This window comes from Ochlerotatus camptorhynchus, unplaced genomic scaffold (assembly GCF_037179485.1).
Source record: "Ochlerotatus camptorhynchus isolate MF236.1 unplaced genomic scaffold, CSIRO-AGI_Acam_v1.1 ptg000329l, whole genome shotgun sequence".
NCBI lineage: Eukaryota > Metazoa > Arthropoda > Insecta > Diptera > Culicidae > Ochlerotatus > Ochlerotatus camptorhynchus.
The window spans coordinates 1,220,001-1,241,910 of NW_027040817.1; the positions used below are offsets into that span (position 1 = coordinate 1,220,001).

Sequence of the window (21,910 nt, forward strand, 5' to 3'; positions counted from 1 at the left end):
AGGGTTGGCCAAAATAACTGAAGCAGCTTTGGATTTCAGTGTTTTGACGTACTTTAAAATGGGTAGTATCCACTACATTATTCTTCTACTTCTTCACACTTCAAGCTTATTGCTTATCGAATATTAGCTTATTGCGTGCTCTCAACTTAGTGTTCTAGATATACTTCCACAGTTATTAATTGAGATCTTTCGATGCCAGTACTATTTTTGCATCAGTTATAATTGTGTGGCTAGAACTCTATGCCCAGAGAAGTCGCGAAATTGACCAACCCGAACAATTCCTAGACCGGTCTGAGAACCGATCCCAGTCACCTCCGGCATGGTATTGCTTTGTAGCTGCACCTTTACCGACTGAGCTAAGAAAGGCACAGTATCAGCCAAGCCTGATAAAAATTTATCCAGAAATGGGTAAACCAAGTTCAGGGAAATGCAGGTAATGTCGGCCTAAGTGTCCCTAATTTGGGCCCATACATAAATTCAGCAATCGACTAAATTTTCAATAGCAACCAAAAATATCTTTTAGTAACGTCCCAATAACGCGTTCATCTAGATAAAGTTGATAAATAGCAGATTTTTAGCGATGGGCCCAATCTTAGATCCATAGGCCAACATTAGAGACATTTCCCCTATGTGTTGCAATTTTACATACACACTACGAAAAAGACATGTAAATTTCAGTGCCCTGAGACCGACACATGCAAGCGGCCCTTTTGACATAAGAATCAGTTGAAAAGGACGAAAAAATCAATTCAAACAAAGCACTTATCGTCGAGTTGCATATGTTTCAGTTTCAGGGCACTTAATTTTATATGCCATGTTTGTTTACGTTCCATGCTTTACGTCAAAGCTAAATTACGTCTCGTATAAAAATAATAATTTCTAAGTGTGTATGAATAATATCGTGCTGATTTCGCACAACATTTTCTCGAACTGTATCCCTAAAACATTGTGGCCTCTTCACGGGATACCTATTGGACTCAGAGTTGCAAAAATTCGAATGAACATATTGAATTAGAATACAAAATTACTTCAGTGCATATTATGCGCACACACTAAAAAAATCTGAATTTTACTGGTGATGTAAACATCCATGCATGCAAACATTCATGCATGTAAATTTCCTTTTCACGTAAACTAGCAGCTTGCAAGAAATGTTGCAAACAAAGGTGGAAAGTTGCATACAATATGTGGAATATTGCATGACATGTCTCATAAATTTACACGATTTATAATGTAAATTTGTATGATTTATGACGCTCCATTTATGTGCATCATAGTAACGGAAATTTACACTACTTTTTTTTAGCTGTGCAGTCCGCTATTTGCTTCTTTTTATCTCTGGGCTCACAGAGAGTTGACGTCGGGTTCATTGTCTTGTTTGTTTGGTTCTGGATGTGAATGTTCAGTATGTTCTAGGGGAAAAAGTAGTATGTTCTGTAACACACACCCACATGCACACCACATGAAACGAAGCAAAACCAAAGGAAACTGAGTAGTACGTTCCGGCTCATGGCCATGCGAATCGTGAGTGCGTACAAAACCATCTCGTCGGAAGCAGTATGCGTTATCGCCGGAATGATCCCTATCGGCATCACCTTGGCGGAGGACATTGAGTGCTACAGACGGAGAGAAGCCGGAAGAGCACGGAAAGTTGTGAGACCGGAATCGCTGTCTAAGTGGCAACCGGAGTGGAACAGAGGAGTTGAAAATATTGGACACGCTGGCTGATTACAATGTTCCAATTGGAAACAATTTCTCTGTAACTGTTGATAATGGAGTCAACATGGTTGCTACTTTCAAGAAGCTCAAACATGAATTTCAATTGACATTACAAGAGAAATGGGAGGACGAAGATTACACGGAAAGTGAAGAGCCAGGACGTGATATCTCTGCAGAGCTTTGTGACGAATTTAATGAACGAGTTAATCTCGTTCGGTGTGCGGTACACACATTACAGTTAGCGATTCTTGATGTCGTAAATAAATCACAAGAAAACGTCAAGAGCCTAACGGAAATGGCAAAAAAGACAAGAAATGTCAAATATCAGACAAATTTCGATCACCATGGTGCTTCAATCTCGCCGATATGGAACCAGACTTGATGGGGAGAAATTTTCCAGATGGTGGAGTCCTTCAAAACTTAAAAACTAGTTTGTTTTGAGCAACTTACCAATCAATTTCCGGAGCTTGGTATGCATGAAAAAACTTGAAATAACTTTGTATGTATACATATTTTCGATATTTACAGATCTTTCTAACCATTGGACTTCCATTGACCACTATTACGATGCATTTAAAGCGTTGTAGGTATGTGCAAAAAAAATGCAATATGACCAGGGTAATGGCAATGAGTGAAGTTCAAAAATTCAAGAATAATCCCTTTGTTCCTGATCTGTTAAATTCACTGAAAATGAGATTGCGTGGGTCAAGAGCCTTTAAATGGCTCTTTACGTTGATCCACGCTTCAATTATCGTGGTTCCACATTTTTCTCGGATGAGTATACAAGTAAAATCTTTATATATTAAAAATAGCCATTTCCCCGTTGTTTCCCCTTCCCATCACTTTCTCTCTCTCTCTCTCTCTCTCTCTCTCTATACATGTTAATTTGTTAAGTAGTTTTGCCATGACATAAATTCCATTCCATTCTCAATTTCAGGGATTTGTTACCGAAACATTGCAACGGATTCCCCAACCACAATCGCCTTCATCTTCCTCGAGCATGCCAAACGAATCTTTGCCAGGATCCGAATGCAACGATGATTTTGATGAGTTTCTCAGCGAGATGTTTGGTGGATCCGAGAACACGGAAAATGAACTTAGCGACAATTTTTTTTACAGTAACTACAGTCACTTAATTTGGAGCTATGGCAAAATCACAATTACAAAGTTTGGGAGCACTGGCTACGTCGCAAAGTCACGCATCCACAGTTGTATGCAGAGGCAATGGTTGTGCTGTCCACTCCGTCGAACCAGGTCTCCGTACAGAGAGCCTTCAGTGCACTTGGCCTAGTCTTATCGAATCTCCACACAATACTCTCAGAGGACACATTGACGAATATGTTATTGGTAAAGTTAAACAAAGGTTTATTCCCGCAGTTAATTGCGACGGCATAGAATTGGAAAGAAATTCGATTAGGTAAAACTCATCCTGTGGTTATACGGAATTCCTTGGCATCGCAATCCCTGTTGGCATTTTTATTCTAAGGAACCATTGTTGAGATTCTTGAAATGCTTTGAAATAAAATAAATTAAAAAAGACACGAATGATCAAAATTTTATTCCTTCCTGAGAAATTTCAAAAGAAAAGTTAACTTTCGGTTGCACGAAATCAGCAACAAAAACTCCAATCCGTAGCTGCAAACCGATGATGATACATCCGTTAATTTACCACAGTTTCATCCAAGACATGACCGTAAATTTGACGTAGGACTACGTGCTCGGTATCAAAATTCAACGACTGTGCTAGGGAACCACTCAGGGTAGGCAATGATAATTTTTAATACCAGTTGTAAATTTGTGTAATTTTCAATAGTGACATATTGAAAATTGATAAAAGTTCATTTTAGTAGACTTGCCGGTCAATCGATCGTTTCATATAAGAAGCGTTAGAGTTGGTTACGCCTGACCGACCGGCAACATTCAAGTAAGTGCTCATATCAATTTACTTTATTTTGTTTTTATGACTGATGATTTATGGGAGGAAAATGGGTGAAATCCATACTGAAAGGATACCAAAGCAAAATTGAGGACTAATAATAAAAAAAAATTAATGATGAGAAATTTGGATCAAGTCAGAACCGGAAAGATGGAGGAACAAAGAATGAACTGAAATAAAGAAACGGGAATTTTCGTGGTTGGCCAGAGAGATATATTGGGTGAAGAAGACTGAAAGTTCAGAGCGTAATTTTATCAAAAGTAGTGCAAGATTAATTTATACAAACCAAGTATGGTGATTAATACCGAAATAAGTTATATGAAAAATAATACGGTTAATTTATAATTTTTGTCCTGAGTTTATTTTTGTATTTGATTATTGCAATACGAAGAGGTGGCTAGTGCAACTTGGGCTTCTGTTGTTTTGGCGACCCATTACCGAGGCATGCGAGGTTAGGAATCTCGGTAAAAAGTAACTTTTTGATCGGTAGCGAATCCGATCCCACTGATTGGTGGTATCAGGCGTGGTTACCCTGGATGTCCCTATCGCCTCGTGGTTGCGTACCACTATAGGGCATTTGGAGAGCGTTGGTCATAGGAAGGAGAACTCGGTCTACGTGCGTCACGCGCCCAAAGTGACTGCCTGAATCGTGGTAAAGTCCACAAAGGGGAAATACTCCCAACGCCAGCGTGACCAGCCCGACTCACGTTCATAAAAATCGGAGGACCTCCGTACGATACCACCCCGTCAACGTCACTTACCGAGAGCAGCATAGTTCAGCACGCTTCTAACGCCCCCCGCCGGTATCCACCGAGCGTCGCTAGACATCCGAACGACGCTATCCATCCGAGCGTCAGTATCCATCGAGCTCCGGTAGCCATCCGGCCAGCGATAGGCCGCGGCCAGGGTAGACGCGACACGCGACGCGGCGCGATGCGACTCACGCAAGGAATACTAATAAATAATAAGATTCTTTTGAATTGGTCGCGTCGCGTCGCGAATCGCGTCTACCCTGGCCGTACCCATAGCCATCCGAATGTCGGTATCCATCGAGCGTGAGTGCCCACCTGGTCGTAAATATTGGCTCTAGAGATAACCTCTAGCCGACGCCGCCCTACATGGTCGAAAATGATCGTCATCAACCGTCATCGGAAAGACGAATCACCCACCAGGAGCGTGTGGGGTTCGGACCAGGTAGCAAGCAGAAAAAAAAACCGTAAGTACGCGAACCATCATCATCATCACACAACTTACACACCACTAAACTAGTAGGGACTCACTGATTATATTCAGTAGGGGGAAAACTGAAGTTAGGGGGTTAGGACGACTCACGATCAGGAAATCACGTAGGGAGTGACGTCACAAGTAGTTACTGAGAATAAACTGATCAATACTCAGGGAAAAGATAGGAGACAGAGCAGGGGATTGAAAAAGTCTTTTATTAAAAAAAAACAACAACATTAAAATGAAATCTGGAAAATGTACATCAAATTTACACTTCATTTTCTCTTATTAAAAATATTCTTTTAAAACTTGATTTTAATAAGTTCATTCATGCACCGTATTCACTCATTAATCAACCAAATTGGAAGACTTACTACGATTACAGAATTGGGAAATTTCATTGCACGGATAAGGGTTTTGGACTTGGGAATTGGGCAGATGTTTGGGAAAGACTGATAGGTGGGTTCTGTTGGGTTGAGAAAACTGCTAGCTGGGCAAAAATATCTGCAATTCTCGGCAGACGACTTCTTCGTGTGGCGCATAAGCCTAAATTTTGAGAACCCTAGCAGGATCCCCCTTACAAGCAGCGGGGGCTTTGCCGCTACCAAAACGTTACACGTTTAAGAAATATAAGGGGGTATAAATATTAAAAGTAAATCTTTTGAATGAGCATTTAATGTTATAATCGGTTTTCAAATTAAACTAATCGAAGAAGCATATGTTTGTCGTCCAATTGTCAAATGATTGACTTATGTAAATTGTGTGTTACTCGTATTTATATACGTATATTCATACGAGGCATACGTACGTATATTCATACGAGGCTTGCCATCTGAAAATTAATTCAGTATTCATTCAGTCATCGGTGGATGTTTTGGTTCAGTGTATCACCTTGTCCAATCTAAACAGTCTGTTGTTTGATATCATATGGATAAATGGATGTAATGTCGGCTTAAATGCCCCCAGTTTGGGCCTATACATAAATTCAGCAATCGATTAAATTTTCAATAGCGACCAAAAATATCCATTAGTACCGTCCCATTGAGGCGTTCATCTAGTTAAAATTGATAAATTGCAGATTTTAAGCGATGGGCTCAATCTAAAATCCATAGGCCAACATTAGAGCCATGAATTTTCTCGGAATGAATTTTGTTTTCTGTCACTGTTAAAAGACTACGATGAATGTGATTTTTTCGGATGTTTAATTTCAGTGCGTCAATCCACGAATGAATGTGGAATAGAATGTAAAAATAAATAAATTCCAAATGAAGGAAGCGTTGGCATAAAGTAGACAGTTCCAGTTCATTTGTCATTGGCATTGGAGATCAATTTCGATGTTGTCTCAACTTTCTATTCTGTCAGAAAAATGAGTTTGAATTTTTACAACCCTGAAGGTGTAAGGTGTTATGGTTTTAAAACCCAAATCCAATGGGGATTGATAAATTCAATGCAGCTTTGCAATAGTTACGGAACATAATCCTTGAATACATGAGGTATGTCTTTACGAAAGGCTCAAGGTATTGATTAAAGTTCAAGGTCAATTTATTTGAACTATAAGTGTATCCTATTAATATGTTAGTAACAAAACCCAAAAAGAATCAATCAAAACTTTCTTTCCGATTCAAAATTATGCCTTTTTATGTTTGCTTCACTAATTTGGACCAAACTTATACAAACATATTTTTTGATTTTGACCAGTTTCTAGGAAGTGTGTATACTCAATTCTGTGTTTATTTGATTTTAACCGCCTCTATTTTTAATCGCCTGATTTTAATTTACAGCTAACTAAATTTAATGCAACTTGTTAAAAAAATCCCAAAAAAAGCAATTAATTATCAGGGGGTATTAAAAATGCTCTACCCATTCTGCATCAGCGCAGTGTATTAATAAGTGTATTAATATTAATAATTTTAATTTCATATTATATAAACATACCCACTGGCGTACCTACTGCCTTAACGAAATACTTGTTTCTAAACTTCGTCTAATGCAAGTAAACACTTTCATCCACTGTACTGAACATTTTTCACATTCTCAACTTAATTCAACCTTAGGAATCCTCCGCACTTAGCAGTCATCTGCTTGCCTAGGAAGTATCAATTTCTGACATAAATATTAATTTTCCAATTTTGATCCATCATAATATCTCTCACATTTTCCCATAGCCTTCCGTTGGTCCCTTCTTCTGTAGCTCTGCCTGCCTGTCTGCTCGATCCTACAATCGTAAGAGAAGGAATACGCACCACAACGGCGGAGGGCACCAAACGTTAGATTAAATTGAATCTCATAACTGCCGACGACGACGACGACGGGTGCTCTGCTCCTGCTCTTAGATGCTGTCATTGGGAGGGAAGCAAATCAAATTTACATTTTTCGCCTTACAATGATGTTCGTTCATGTCCTCTCTGCCAGTCACCACCAAAGCGAGTCGCGTCAGCCGCGTGCCCATTCGAACAGAGAGGACTAGGGATGTGATATGATGATGATGGTGTGTTCTCGATGAAGATGAAAAACTGTGATGGAAAATAGAAATAAAATGTATTGCAAACGAGAGCAAAATATGCGCTGTCGAAATCATTGTTGGGGCAAATATTCCATCTAACGAGTGTTTTTCACTCGTTTGTCAACTGATTTTCGCGTTCTTCAAGCATCTGCAAGCAAATGGACTGATAATAGGGTGCTTCTGAAAATGGAGTGACAGGGGCGCGATACTTTTCCATGTGATTGTTGAAATATTAATTTGAAATGTATGCTTTGTACGGTGACACATCATTGGTAACGAGAATTCTAGCCCAGGGATGATGAGGGGGAGCAGTTAGGACTTTCTATTAATATTTCACAAAGTTGCATGACACATACATTTAGCTAAATTTAAAAAAAAACAGCCTTCACCATTGATCAATCCTTTTGTGCCTTATCATATGCATATGTATTACTCCTATGTTCCACGGACGGTAGGAGCAAATCCATTTTCTTCGATGAAAATCCATCAGTCGATTTCTTACAGTCAGACATTGTATGAAATGGAGCTCCAGACTTGGATCAATAGACGAAAGTGGTAAGCGAGAGGCTTCAAAGGGTCTGGGTTCAATCCTAGTCGGCACCGCCGGGTTTTTCTGAGGCTTAAATTCTTTGATCAAGCCTTCCTTTAGAAAGGGAAGTAAAGTCGTTGATCCCCGGACCATGAGCTGATGGGTCGATAGGTCCAGATGTGGGAGCTGCCTCCCTGGCGTTGGTAGCATTGGTACTTGGTACTAGTCCGGAAAACAAGTTCGACAAAAAACTAATCAAGGAATAAATAAGCTTATATATCAGCTTGTAGGTATGCGTAGACCTTTTGGCCTTTAGTAAAAGTTTATTAATTTTTTGCAGAAATGAAATCAATTTGCGATTTTGAGCAAACTTGTTCTGTTTAGTTTTACTGATCTAAGCCCCAAAAATTTTTGCAAGCAAGCTACGTTTCCGATACATTTTCCCATATCGGCGAGATCAGAGATTGTATGCCTCATAAAATCCCAGTGACAACATAACATATGTGGAATTTCATGCTAATTAACTAACTAAAAGAACCCCTTTTTGTGTTGTTGTTGTGGTATAACTGGTATAGTTGGCCATCGATCTGTCAAAATACCATTTTCGTGATAACGACACTGAGCGTTCATAAGGGCCAATGTCGAAAACGTAAACAACTGCTTCTTTCGTGAATTTCTCGTAGTACAAACTCAATCCATGTAAGCTACCAATTCTATCGGAAAGGGGGACTCTCCCTCTACATAATCATCGTGGTGGTTTACTTGAGTGGTTTTTCATTCTCGAGAAATACGTGGGAAAAGTATTTGTTAAACGTTTGCGACATTGGCTCTTATGAAAGAAAAGCAGATATATGGTTGCATGCTCAGTAAGCATTGACGTTGACGACGACTCTGCAACTCTTTACTGCTATGGTAAAATCCCTAAGCATCGAACAATCTGTACATGAAGTCTAACGGACTTTGTCTTATCTCTTCACTCCACCATGGTACCAGCGAGCCGCCGTCTTTTCACGCATAGATTGACAGTATCTTATGGGATTTTCATAGGAGTGGAAGGGTAAGGAAATGTCCACCATGTTTCACGCACAGACTGACGTTTGCTGATGGGATTTTACCATAAGAGTAAAGAGTTACAGAGTGGCGGAAAAGGAGAATTATAAATTGTCATGGTAATGCGGCCATTCTTTTTTCGACTAGCTCTACGGGGGGCCTATCAAAGGATTTTTTAACTAATATTTTCAAGTCAGTCAAAAGCCAATCAAGAGAGCTATTAACCAGTAATATTGCCTATTAACAGATGTAATATTTTTTCGTGTCTTCGACGTGGTTGAATTGCATTGCATTCATTACGGAAATTACGTAAATTGAATGTAATTTACTGCAACAAATTTGAAGATTCAATGATTGTTGCATGTTGGAAAATTATTCACTGTTCTTTTAGTAAGTTAACTTGTGAACATTATGATTACATCACGAAATATTCTGTTAACGTTTGTATTTAAAAAAGTTGATTTTTTTTCTAAAAGGGCTAGAAATAAAACTAGAGTTGTTGGTCCTTTAGCCGTTCCTGGTAACTTTGAGGCTGCTAGCTGGACATCCTAGACTGGGACCTTTTTTTTCCTCTGTTCGGGACCTAACACCACTGCAAACAGTAATTTGATCTACTGTAGTATATCCCGTGTCCTTAGTTTAGTGCATGTCGTATTACTCCATCACTATTGAGAAATGATGAAGTATTCAATTTTTTTTACAGTTGTCATTCTTGCATTTATCGCAAGGATCCGACTCTAATTGAAAGGTCCCGCTATTTATACCCTTCGAAGTGTTGAAACACCCTCTAAAGGCGCGCCCCTTTGTCTGTCAAAATTGGATTCCTTAGCAACAAAATTAAGGAATGACACCGGTTATGACCATGCATCAGAACCCTAGTCTAACCACTTCAAACTAGGGAACAACGAATAGAAGATTAGGAATCACATAGATGAAGACTAACTAACTCATGTTGTCCTTGTTTCAAGATCATCCTCGGTGGACAAAGCCGAGTCTTGTCACTATCAACAAGGCATAAGAAGTAACAAGAACTAAGATGTGTTCCTTGGATTACTGAAAAATCCTGTTCCCCTAGTTTGAAGAATTCAGGACTAGGAATCGGTGATAGATCTTACATCCCGTAACGTACCACGAAAAGATGATCTATCCACGTTACGGGGCAGACTTGGACCTTAGACATAGTGGTCGAAAAAATCTGGCTAGGATCGCCTTTTGGCTTTTCGATCAATTTTTCCACGTGTTTTAGTACAAAGTAATTGAAGTAGATCTTTGTGTTGGGATTAGAGCAAAAATGTTCATTTGGCCGCAGTTGAGAAACATAACGAGGGTTGAATCCGTGGGTATTGCAGGTCAAAATTATTATGAATGGAACGTGGGTCCGCATAAACCGCAAAATTTTGCTGCTTTTTGTGCAGTTAACTCGTAATTGGCACGGTCGAATTGTTCCCCCTACGAATCCAAATTAAATTAAAGGTTGATGCAATTGGTTCCAAAAAATGAGGAAAATGAAATGATGATACATAATTTTTTTTTTCAAGTTTACAGAAAGAAAATTTAAAAATATACCCGCTCAAACTTAGAGTTAGAATACAGTATACAGTTAACATATGGTAACTTACAATGACGTTTCAGTATTAATCGTTGAGTAGAAGGTCATTGCATAAAAAAAACAAGCAAAAATTGTCTACTTTTTTATGCAAACGTTAATCTATTTTTTGCTGTGAAGCAAGGTGATGAGTTATATAGTATATATATAGTTATATAGTTAAAAATAAAGTACATAAATAGTTAAGGAAAAATTAAGACAAAAGTTCAGAAGTGCTAAGAAAATTTAGAGTTGTAAACCATGTTATGATTATTTAAATATAATTGGCTACCCCCTTGATCCCCTTTCTCATTTTACAGCTGGTATAATCAATTAGACAGATTGATGGCCTACTGTACTACTTGAAATTACTAAAATGGGGTCGATTTTTGATGATAGAGTTCCACATGTGTTATGTGCAATGATTCCCCGTAACGTGGGTAGATCACCTTTTCGTGGTACGTTACGGGATGTAAGATCTACCACCGATTCCTAGTCTTGACTACTTCAAACTAGGAGAACAGGATTTTTCAGTAATCAAAGGAACACATCTTAGTCCTTGTTACTTCTTATGCCTTGTTGATAGAGATTAGTCCTCGGGGTTGCCTGGACCGAGGATGATCTTGAAACAAGGAAAAATGAGTTAGTTAGTCTTTACCTATGTGATTTCGAATCTTCTATTCGTTGTTCCCTAGTTTGAAGTGGTTAAGACTAGGGTTCTGATGCAGTTCTGAAGAGTTTTCCAAAGTGTGGTGAAAATTTGACAATTTGGATACCTTCCGGTAATCAGTCTGTTTACTGTAGTTACTATAACAAAAACAAAACGTTTTTATACATATAAAAATCTACATTAAAAAACCTTCAAGTTGACGTTTTAAGATCACGAGTAGCTTATTTGGTTGTGGAGTAATCTCTTCTGAAAGTTGAAATTTTTAAAAATCTTGAAAATCCAGGGTTGTAGCCCAGAAGGATCTAGGCACATTAGGCAATGCTTATTTTGGAATTTTGGCCAAGTTTGGCTCAAATCGGTGACATCGACCACAGGAGGTGTACCCACTTGAGCTGTAATGACCTATATACGAGCTTAAATTTTGACATAAATTTAAGTCATAACAGACGTGAAATATAGCTCAATCAAACGTACTTTTCGTTGAGCAACGAACTTTTCAGTTTCGGAGCACTTAATATTACATGACATGTTTGTTTACGTCTCATCCTTTATGTCAAAGATGGATTCCGTGACGTATAAAATTGATTATTTCTAAGTGTGTAGTTTATTATATAAATCATGCTCATGCTCATACTTTGCCATACAAGTGTATCCGTAGCTTAAGGTTGTTGTTACTCGCTGAGAAACAAATGGTGTTGCTTGGGTACTACGTTAGACTTCAACAACATAAAATAATTAAACCTGATAGGGTTTTTGATAAAATTTCCGTCCTAACAAGCACAACCCACGTTTAACCTCTCTTTCCTGAACGAGTTTAAACAAAAAATGGAATGTTTCTGTCAAAGATGACTTCTAAATTTATTCACCTTTCCATATAAACCGTTGGGCAAATTGTTGAGATATTGTTTAAAATCTAATACTGCTTCTTGATTCTAAATTCGTTCTAAGAGTTTCAATTCCGTCCTAACGCATTGAAACGCTATTAGATTTTCTTCGTCCTACACCGTTTGAAAAATTTATGTAAATTTCTGCGATATATAGTGCACATAAAGTTAACGCTCGATTTGGCGTAAATTTACATGACATTTCGTGTTAATTTAAGCGCAGTATTGCATAAATTAGCAATATTTTATGGAAGCTTGTATACGATTTCGTTGTTTATGCCAACTATAGCTCAAAATTCAACGAGGAGAGATTTTACGCGATAGTTAAAATTCAGAATTTTGTTCTGTGTACGTAGAAAAAGGAAATGCAATGAGCTCCAACAGGACTTATGTTGTAGCTAATGAACTAACGTATCGGAACAAACCTATTATTGATTTGTGCACGGTGAAATCATTGATATTATTGATCTTTTCTGATCGATAGAACGGATATGGGCGATTACGACGGAGTAGCGCTCTACCCTATGCCGGAACGTATGTAAACGATTCTTCAGTTGAATCCACCAAGAGCCTCCTGTATTGAAACATGCTGTTTCATCGATCCGAAAGTCAGGTCTGTCAAAATCAGACTAATGCCCTCTAACGGCCACCATCAGAACCATGTTCAAAATTTAAATTTATTTAATCTTCCTCCGAAACAACAAAGCATTTTATCGCCATCAACCAATTATGTTTAGAGAGCATCAAACGGGAACCAGAAGAGACATCAAAGCTTCATAATTATCATGCCACAAAATTAATTATGAAAGAGCAAAATTTTGTCTCCTCTTCTGTGCAACAGAATGGAATATATGATGTTGATGATGCTTCAAACTAAATTATTATTATTATTATTGTATGCATCCTGGTTAGCTTCGATACAAACTTTTACTGCATTGTGTTATTTCCTGACCCGGTGGTGTCTGTTCCCGCTTCCTCGCAAACAAAGTGGGTCAAATTTTCTCCTCCCGAACTAGTTAAGCCTCGAGTTATAATAATGATGCATGCAGCCGGACCCACCCGGCTAAGCCGATATATTTAAGATAGCTTAATGGTGGTGCTGTCTGCTGCTCATTTGATACAAAATCGAGCATAACATTTAGAAATTTCTTACGACTCACTCATTCGTAACAAGGTTTTTAACGCGTAATTGGTTCCAATTGAGAGAAAGTTTTAAGCCAAAGCTTCCTTTCTCGAAGCTGAGGGTCCGATTCGGAGCTGGGGGGACAGGAAAACTTTTCCAGCTCAAGAATAGAAATACGTTTTACTTTCGCTTTTCATTTGCTTTGGGCAGTCCTATCCTGTGGTTAACGTTGTGGAGTGCGGGTATTCCAATGAATAGTCGTTCGAAATGATGGCGAAGTTGGAGATTCGGACTACCAGTGGTGGTGGGAGAAAGGTTAGGGATCAAAGTGGACTTAAAGGTACTTTAACATTTGAATAGATTTCTCGAATACCCGAAGATGCCACGTTCGGACTGTAAAAGCGATTTTATGTGGCGAACGTTTAAAGAAATTGGAAAAGGAGACGGAAAATGGTTAAACTTTTAAGCGAAAAGTTCCCAGGGTTGAATGTGGTTTTTGTGAGGTACGGAAGGCATCAATCTGGAATCACCCTGAAGGAAGGAAACCAATTAACGAGATAATTGGGTTGTTGCTTCGTTGCTTGACATAAGTTTCAGAAGAACTTCTTGATAAAAAAGGTAATTTCCGACATCTCCTAACGGTTTTGCAAATACAAATGTCAATCTTCAACCGACAGTTTGCCTCTTGTTTCACCTTTTTTGAAAATTTCGAATTGCGCAGTCTACGCTGCGCTAATGAATACGTGATCGAAATAAGACTCCCTGTTAAACATGAAAATCGAAATGCGAAACCTTGACGTTGAATTTGTACCTACACTCTAAAAAAGCCGAAACAACCGGAGAAGGCAACGACGACGACGACGACGACGACGCCGACGATGACAGAGGGAAAATTAGAGAACAAGCCTTTTGTTGCAGTGTACTAACGAAGTCATTTAGCACAAATGCTGCACCAAATGGAGCAGCTAGACTGGAAGAAATTCATTTCACTCCAACGATTCGGTTTCTCAGTGTCGGAGCAACTGGCTTTGGTTGCAACCGAAAAACACCCAATAGTGCAAAACCTACAGGCACCGCCATCGGGCGACGGCTCAACTTGATTCCGTAAATAACAGAAACCTTAGTTGAAAGCTCGTTTCTCATGCCTACTGGGGGGGTGGAGAGCTTTCATTTCGGGAATGGCTGCTTGAGCTGGGGATGGAAAGTTGCACGCCGTAGTACCTACTAGACAACTTTGACACTCGAGCACGGAAGTAGCAGTAATACGAAAATCTAATTTCATGTCTCTCGTATAGTCCCGTGCACTTCGATGAGCTGAGAGCGAGGGAAAAAATGTAGCACCAGGATGAAAACTCAGCAGACGAAAAACAAACTCGAAAGTTGTGAAATTAAATTTCACTTTTAACTCTCTACCCTTGTGATCTGCTTGGCACGTATACGATGGCCGCTGCAGCTAGAATTGCAGACGTGCCAACGGACAACGGAAATGGAAATTCAAATTTATTGATCACTTTTAAACATTTGTTCTGAGTTCTGAGTACTGATGAATGGAACAGGAGTATTGTATCGATTTTGAAACTGCACTTAACTTATATATTTTTTATTTTTCACTGTTGCAATCCCTAATAAAAAATAACCATAAACGAACGATAACCCAAATCATTGAACTATTTCACAAATGGTTTGGATGATACCCAGAACACGACGTTAAGCAAATTAACCATACAATTTTTATTAGGGATGCCTTCGGAAATTTGTTATTGCTTATTTGATTTTTTGTTTATTATTCTTCTACATCTGTTAAGTAGCAGTAGCAGGGTGGTTGAAAATATCGGTTTAGCTCACCAAGCTCCATCAATTTCAGATCAGGTCCTGATAATTCTATAGTAAAGTAGTTAACTCGATATTTGTGTGAACAAATTGAAGGAGGAAGTGATTTTCATAGATATAGTCAGTGCTGATAAAAATCATTTCTTCTACACTCAACTTATCTGAAAATGAAGACAACCTTAACAGATAGACCAACTACCTGCATGAATTTGTAATTTGACATAACAGCATTATCTTGATCAAGGCAACCTCTGAGTATCGAAGGCAACATTTGTTTCTCTTCATTTGTGGCTTACATTATCGCGTTTGTTAAAAATCTTCTTCATCTTGGTGGTGATGATTTTGAGGATCAAATGCAAAATGATTATTTTCAATTTACACATCTATAGCGCTGTAGAACGTGTTGAGATGGTTTTCACACATACACTACCGATCATAAGTTTAAGGACACCCCCAAAAAACCATGCAAATATTTTTTGTTCAATGATCTCTCAATTTTACGTTCAATTTTTGATCTCCAAAGGTTATTTGAATGATATGAATGGTATAGCATATGTGTTCTACTACTACTTTTATTTCAAAATTTCACCAATCCAATTCTGAGAAAATCAGTCACGATTCTTTAGAGTAAATTTTGAAAATATTGTAACCTTGGGTGAACTTTTAGCACACAAAATTTGAAAATTATTTGGAACAATTTGCCTACGAGGAAAGTTTCATTCAATACCTAAAGAGAACGAAAATTGGACGTAACATGACAGAGATATGAACCTAACAAATTTGTCATGTTTTTTTGGGGGTGTCCTTAAACTTATGATCGGGTGTGTAGATCGATGGAAAAATATTGCCTCATGCTGAATTGATGGTAATATCGAGGTTTTAAGTGCACCCCACACGACAATTTTTATTGACAATAATCGTATTGTCAATACAGTATATATTGACGTGAATACATCGATATTGACAATATTTATGTATTCACATCATCAATATTATTGTCAATACTTATCATTATTGACAATATTTCTTACTGTGTGGGGTTTGCTTTAGGCTCTGGGGTCAACAATATTCAAAATAATAGTGAGGATCGCTTCTGATTTTTAAAATCTTGGGTTGGATAATTATGCACTGCACACCTTGAAAAATTAATGTAAATTTAGGTGCTCTGAGACTGACATACGAGCGTCAATTTTGACATAAAATTGAGTCATAATGACGCAAAATTCAACTTTCGAACTTTTCAGTCTCGGAACACTTAATTTTACATGACATTTTGGTTTACACCTCATCCTTTATTTCAAAACTGGATTCCATTACGTGTAAGATTAGGTATTTTAGTCATTGCAAGAAAAGAGCGAATTCCCCCGCTTTTCACGCGGTGAAGGATGTTGCCAAGCTAGGTGCCGAACTGGCAAAACACAAGCTGCTGTCTCGCTTTAAGCTTTGCAGCATCGGTACCAAAATCATGTGATCCAGCCTGGAGGAATACAAACAAATAGGATGTTTCCTGAAGGAAAACAACGTGGACTTCTTCACGCATGATCTGCCATCGAGCAAGCCACTGAAGGCGGTTTTGCGTGGATTACCGTCGTTCGAGGCGGCTGCGGTGAAGTCCGAGCTGGAGCGGCTTGGGCTCCAACCTGAGGCCGTGTTCCAGATGAACCACCGTTCCATCAACAATACCAGCTTCCGTGACCAGTTGTTCCTGGTGCACTTCACGAGGGATCCACCAGTCTTGCGGCTCTGAGATCCAAAATCCAGGGAGCATTGTTGGGAGCATTACAAACCCCAACATCGTGATGTTACGCAGTGTACGAACTGCCTCTCCTATGGCCATGGCACCAAAATTGCCATATAGTCTACACATACACAGCCAGTACTTGAAAGAATCCTGGAAAATGATACATCTATCATTTTTCTTGTCATTATTAATGCCTGCTGCACATCAAGGATGTGAAACAAACAATAAAGCGGCCAGGCCTACTGTGTAGCGTTAAGTTAATTTTTGTGGAAGTGAATGTTTACCATGTCTACTTAATAAGTATAGACAGTGGTTAACATTTAATCCACAGGTAATCAAAGAGCGGGGACATACCGTACCAACCGCTCCGTATGCAGGATTTGAAAATAGGCTATATAAATCGTTGGGAGTGACAGAGCTAAGAAAGTTAATGTACACTCCTTGATTGTCCGATCTCCTGGGATGGAACACAGGTATTTACCCCTTGTGTTCGAGCGTACAGTCCTCCCTCCGTACAAGCGTGGACGGCACCGCCCACCCACTGCCATCCCTCAATCGATCCAGCCGATCTCAGTCGAAGGACAACAGAGAGCGGTGTGCGGACGTAACCTATACGGAGGGAATGCTGTATTCGCCTAGGTTATAGCGCCCTTGCTCGCTACCATTTTCTTCTAGCGGTTGGGACCTGAGCACTTACTCTTGTCCTAGCCCTATATGGCATATGGTTATAGCGCCATTACTCGCTTTCTGAAAAGAGAAGTAGGGAAGGGAAGGAGAGGAAAAGGACTTGGGAAAAGGAAATGCGGAATTCCTTTCCTCATTAGTATTTGTATCGTCAACTTTTATGAAAACTATATAAATCATTCTTCCTTGGTCAGAGGTATTATTACGACATTTGAATAAGATTGTCTTATCATTTCCCTAATAAAAATAACCATAAAAGAGAGCTTAACGACGTGTTCGGGGTATCATCCAAACCCTATGTGGGATGGTTTACCTATCCGAGATACAGTTCGTTTATGGTATTTGTTTATTAGGGTTGTTATTCAAAATTTAATGTTATAATGATCAACATAGCTTTGGATTATCCAATATAAATCGGTAACACTGTCCTGCAACCGATGTAGGAAGCACCAAAGAATATATATAGACAAATCTCAAAAACACCGTTTTAACTGATAGTACTTTATAAACATCAAACCGTCCAATATTGGATCCTGCCAATTATATGCACCAGAATAAATTGCAACGGACTCACCAAATTGATCCATGAACGATGTCCTGTTACAGTGATCTCCATACTCAAGGGTTGGTTGACTGGGCTCGAAAATAGGTTTTCCTATTCTTAGTATCGGACAAGCGAACCAAAAATCCTGTATGGCCAATCAGTTGATTAGTCAGATGATGAAAGCACAATTGTGGCTGAATGGATTCAGGCTGCTAATCGGAGAATGTGACCCACTTGTAAGGAACACAAAGAGCCACAAAGAACAACCAATGGTGCTAGGTTCCGAGATGATCAGTGGTTTAAGAACTCTGGGGTGGCAAATAGTTGAAGGAACACTAATTACAACTTCACAAAAGTCTAGAAAAAACGGAGCAAAAATTGACGGCTGAAAATTTTCTAAGTCTCTCTTCGAGCACAGCTCACTACGATCGGACGCCATGGCACCAAAATTGCCATATGAAGACAAACTGCGGCAAGTGTGCTGGAACTCACTCAACTGCGTCCTGTGAGCAAGTTGATGACATTGAGCCAAAGTGTGTCAACTGCGGTGGAAACCATCAAGCCTCCAATCACGAATGTCCCAAGCGAGTGGAGTTTATTAATATCCGTGGGAAGGCTACAATAAACAACCAGGTCGGTCGCCTCCGTAATCATCGTTCGCCTCCTGTACTCACGGAAGTCCAGTACCCAGCTCTCCAGCCTCGTCGACATGTTCCGAACCTAGCCCCGCTTCCGCTCAACAACCAACAAGCCAACCCTGCGAGTATCCAAATGGCTACCAACAGTCAGACAGTTCAGCATCGTCTCGCTGCTGCTGCGGCCCAGCCAATTCCAGGTTCATCCACCGCCCCTGGTTTATCATACGCTGCTGCTGTGTCAGGTGAACCCAACGATTCTCCGTTCACCTCGGAGGAACTTGTGACGCTCGTGGCCGAGGTCATCATCATCATGCGCACCTGCAAGACTCGATCTGAACAACTACATGCTGCCCTGTCTCTTGTCACTAAGTATGGACCATGAAGTCATCAAGATCGTAAATTGGAATGCTTGCTCCTTGAAGAGCAAAAACATCGAGTTTTTTGACTTTCTCAACGAACGGCACATCGACATAGCCGTCATCACCGAGACTCACTTGAAGCCTCTGACTTTCGGCTCGTAATGCTTGACCGCACCAGCTCCGGTGGAGGAAGAGTGGCCATCGCTGCGAGGCGGAACATTAGCTGCCGGCTACTACCAAGCTTTCAGCTGAAAATTATCGAAGCCATCGGAATTGAGGTGAGCACATCGCTTGGTCCAATCACCATCATCGCGGTCTACTGCCCCAAGCAAACCAACATTAGGGACGGCTCGGCCGCAAACCTCCGAAGAGACATCATCAAGCTAACACGACGGCGGCAAAATTTCGTCATCGCTGGCGACCTGAACGCCAAGCATCAAGCCTGGGGCAATAGTCGGCGAAATCAGGACGGCACAATATTATACAACGATCTGCAGCAAGCCCACTAAAACATTCTGTGTTCGGACACTCCCACCCGGTTGAGTCGATCCGGAGCTCATGCCACCATCGACATCTTCATCAGCAACATTGGCGATAACATCTCCCAACCTATCGCCTATCAGGAACTGAGCTCGGACCACTATCCGGTGGTGGTCGAAGTAGGTTCCTCGGCCAATAGGTTTCAAGTTTCCCGGCGAAATTACCATCGTGTCAACTGGCAGCAGTATCAGCGCTGTGTGAACACAGCAATCGATTACGACGTCCTACCGGAGTCGTACGAAGAAGTCGATCAGTGTCTGCAAGCCATCGAAGAGGCGATATCCCGTGGCAGGAAGCAACACGTACCAGCATCCAGACAGGTGAGTCATACACCCAACCAAAGATCTTATCAGGCTCCGTAACACCATTCGTATACAGTTCCAGCGTTCTGGGCTGCCCCACTTGAAGACCAATGTCAATAGGCTAACCAAAATTTTCCAGGCCAGGATGGTGGAACTCAGAAATAACGACTTTACCAAAAAGATTCGCTCTCTCCCAGATTGTGCAAAACCATTTTGGAAGATGACCAAAATTTTGAAAAATAAGTCGAGGCCGATCCCTCCGCTTTCCTCTGTAGACCACTTAGACCCATCCCTACTGATATCCCCAGTTGGAAAGGCCAATGCTCTTGGCCAACATTTTGTGATTCCACATAATCTTGGTCAAACCATGGTGAGCCCCCATGGGCCTGCCGTACTGGAGGCAATGACTAGAGTCGCGGACACCCCCGTAGTAGTGCATGATCATAGTAGAATATTGGCTGATGAGGTAATAGCAGCTATTAGAACTACTAAAAACATGAAGGCTGCTACAAAACGGTGCCGGTGGTGTAGTGGTAAGCGTGATTACTTCTCACCCCAGCAGGCCTGGGTTCAATCCCAGTCGGCGCCGCCGGGATGTTCTGAGGCATAACATCTCTGATCACGCCTTCCTTCGGATGGGAAGTAAAGCCGTTGGTCCCCGGTTCATGAGTTGATGGGTCGATAGGTAGGGTCCAGGTGTGGGAGCTGCCTTCCTGGCACGTCGGTAGCATTGGTGCTCAGCACGGAAAACAAGATCGACGGAAAAAAACAAACCAAAGGAAAAAAAAAAAAAAAATGAAGGCTGCTGGTATGGATGGTGCAGTCAATCTCGAGTTGAAAAACTTGAGTATTGACTTCTTCAAACAATCTTACCGTTATCTTCAACAAATGTTTGGAGCTTGGCTACTTCCCTGCATGCTGGAAGTTAGCCAAAGTGATTCCAATACACAAGCCTGGCAAAGATCCTACCAGTGCCAAAGGCTATCGCCCCATCAGCCTCTTGTCCTCCATCTCGAAGCTATTCGAAAAATTGATACTCAGCCGTCTGCTGGTGTTTTCAAATGATAGTAACATCTTTTTCAAAGAGCAATTCGGGCTTAGGAAAGGCCACTCTTCCATCCGCCAACTTGCACGGGTTACTAACATCATCAAGCGGAACAAGTCCGTTTCCAATACATCTGCCATGGCATTGTTGGACGTCGAGAAGGCGTTCGACAATGTCTGGCATGATGGTCTAGTGTACAAGCTGCATCGATACAACTTTCGGATCTACCTCGTGAAGATCATCAAAAACTACTACAATGTCCCCTCTGATACGTTCAACGTTGATGCAGGGGTCCCTCAGGGTAGCCTGCTTGGGCCTATCCTATTCAACATTTTCACGTCAGACGTTCCTCCCCTGCCGGGTGGTGGTATCCTGTCTATGTTTGCAGATGACACCTCTATCATCTATAAGGGTCGAGTGATCCGTGCTCTGGCGAGTAAACTACAATCAGGTCTGGATGTTTTGTCCGACTATTTTAAAAGCTGGAAGATTTGTATCAATGCAGCTAAAACACAAACCATTCTGTTTCCACACTCGTATTCACCTCGGCTTGTTCCGCCTGCTAACGTCAAGATCCATCTTGATAGCACTCCCATTGAATGGTCGAGTGAAGTAGTCTACCTTGGTCTCACCCTCGATAGCAAATTGCTATTCCGATCCCATGTTGACAAGACATCCACCAAGTGTAACATCTTGATCAGATTACGAAGGTGCTCAAGTAGGTAGGTTATCAAATTTTTAAATTCAAACCAAAACAATCCCACAAAGGGTATCCTGTAAATTAGCGCTAAACGCAATCATCACATTAGAATAACCAATTAACTAGAACAAAGACGAAGAGCCAAAGGCTAACCAATTGAAATGGCAAATCAAATGTTGAAACATAAAAACCCAGAAAATAGACGTAAATTTTACTACTACTGCCTCTGCTCATTACCGCTTCGGACGGCGTGACACTAGCACTTAACAACAACATCTCCCCCCTTAACAACAACCCGAAAAGA

General features: G+C 40.4%; 2 pseudogenes; one reads left to right on the top strand and one right to left on the bottom strand.

Moving 5' to 3' along the window:
- LOC135708264 (large ribosomal subunit protein eL32-like) overlaps window positions 1-21,910 on the bottom strand; it is a 424,867-nt pseudogene that overhangs the window by 330,821 nt on the left and 72,136 nt on the right.
- LOC135708271 (uncharacterized) lies at window positions 2,120-19,042 on the top strand (annotated as a pseudogene).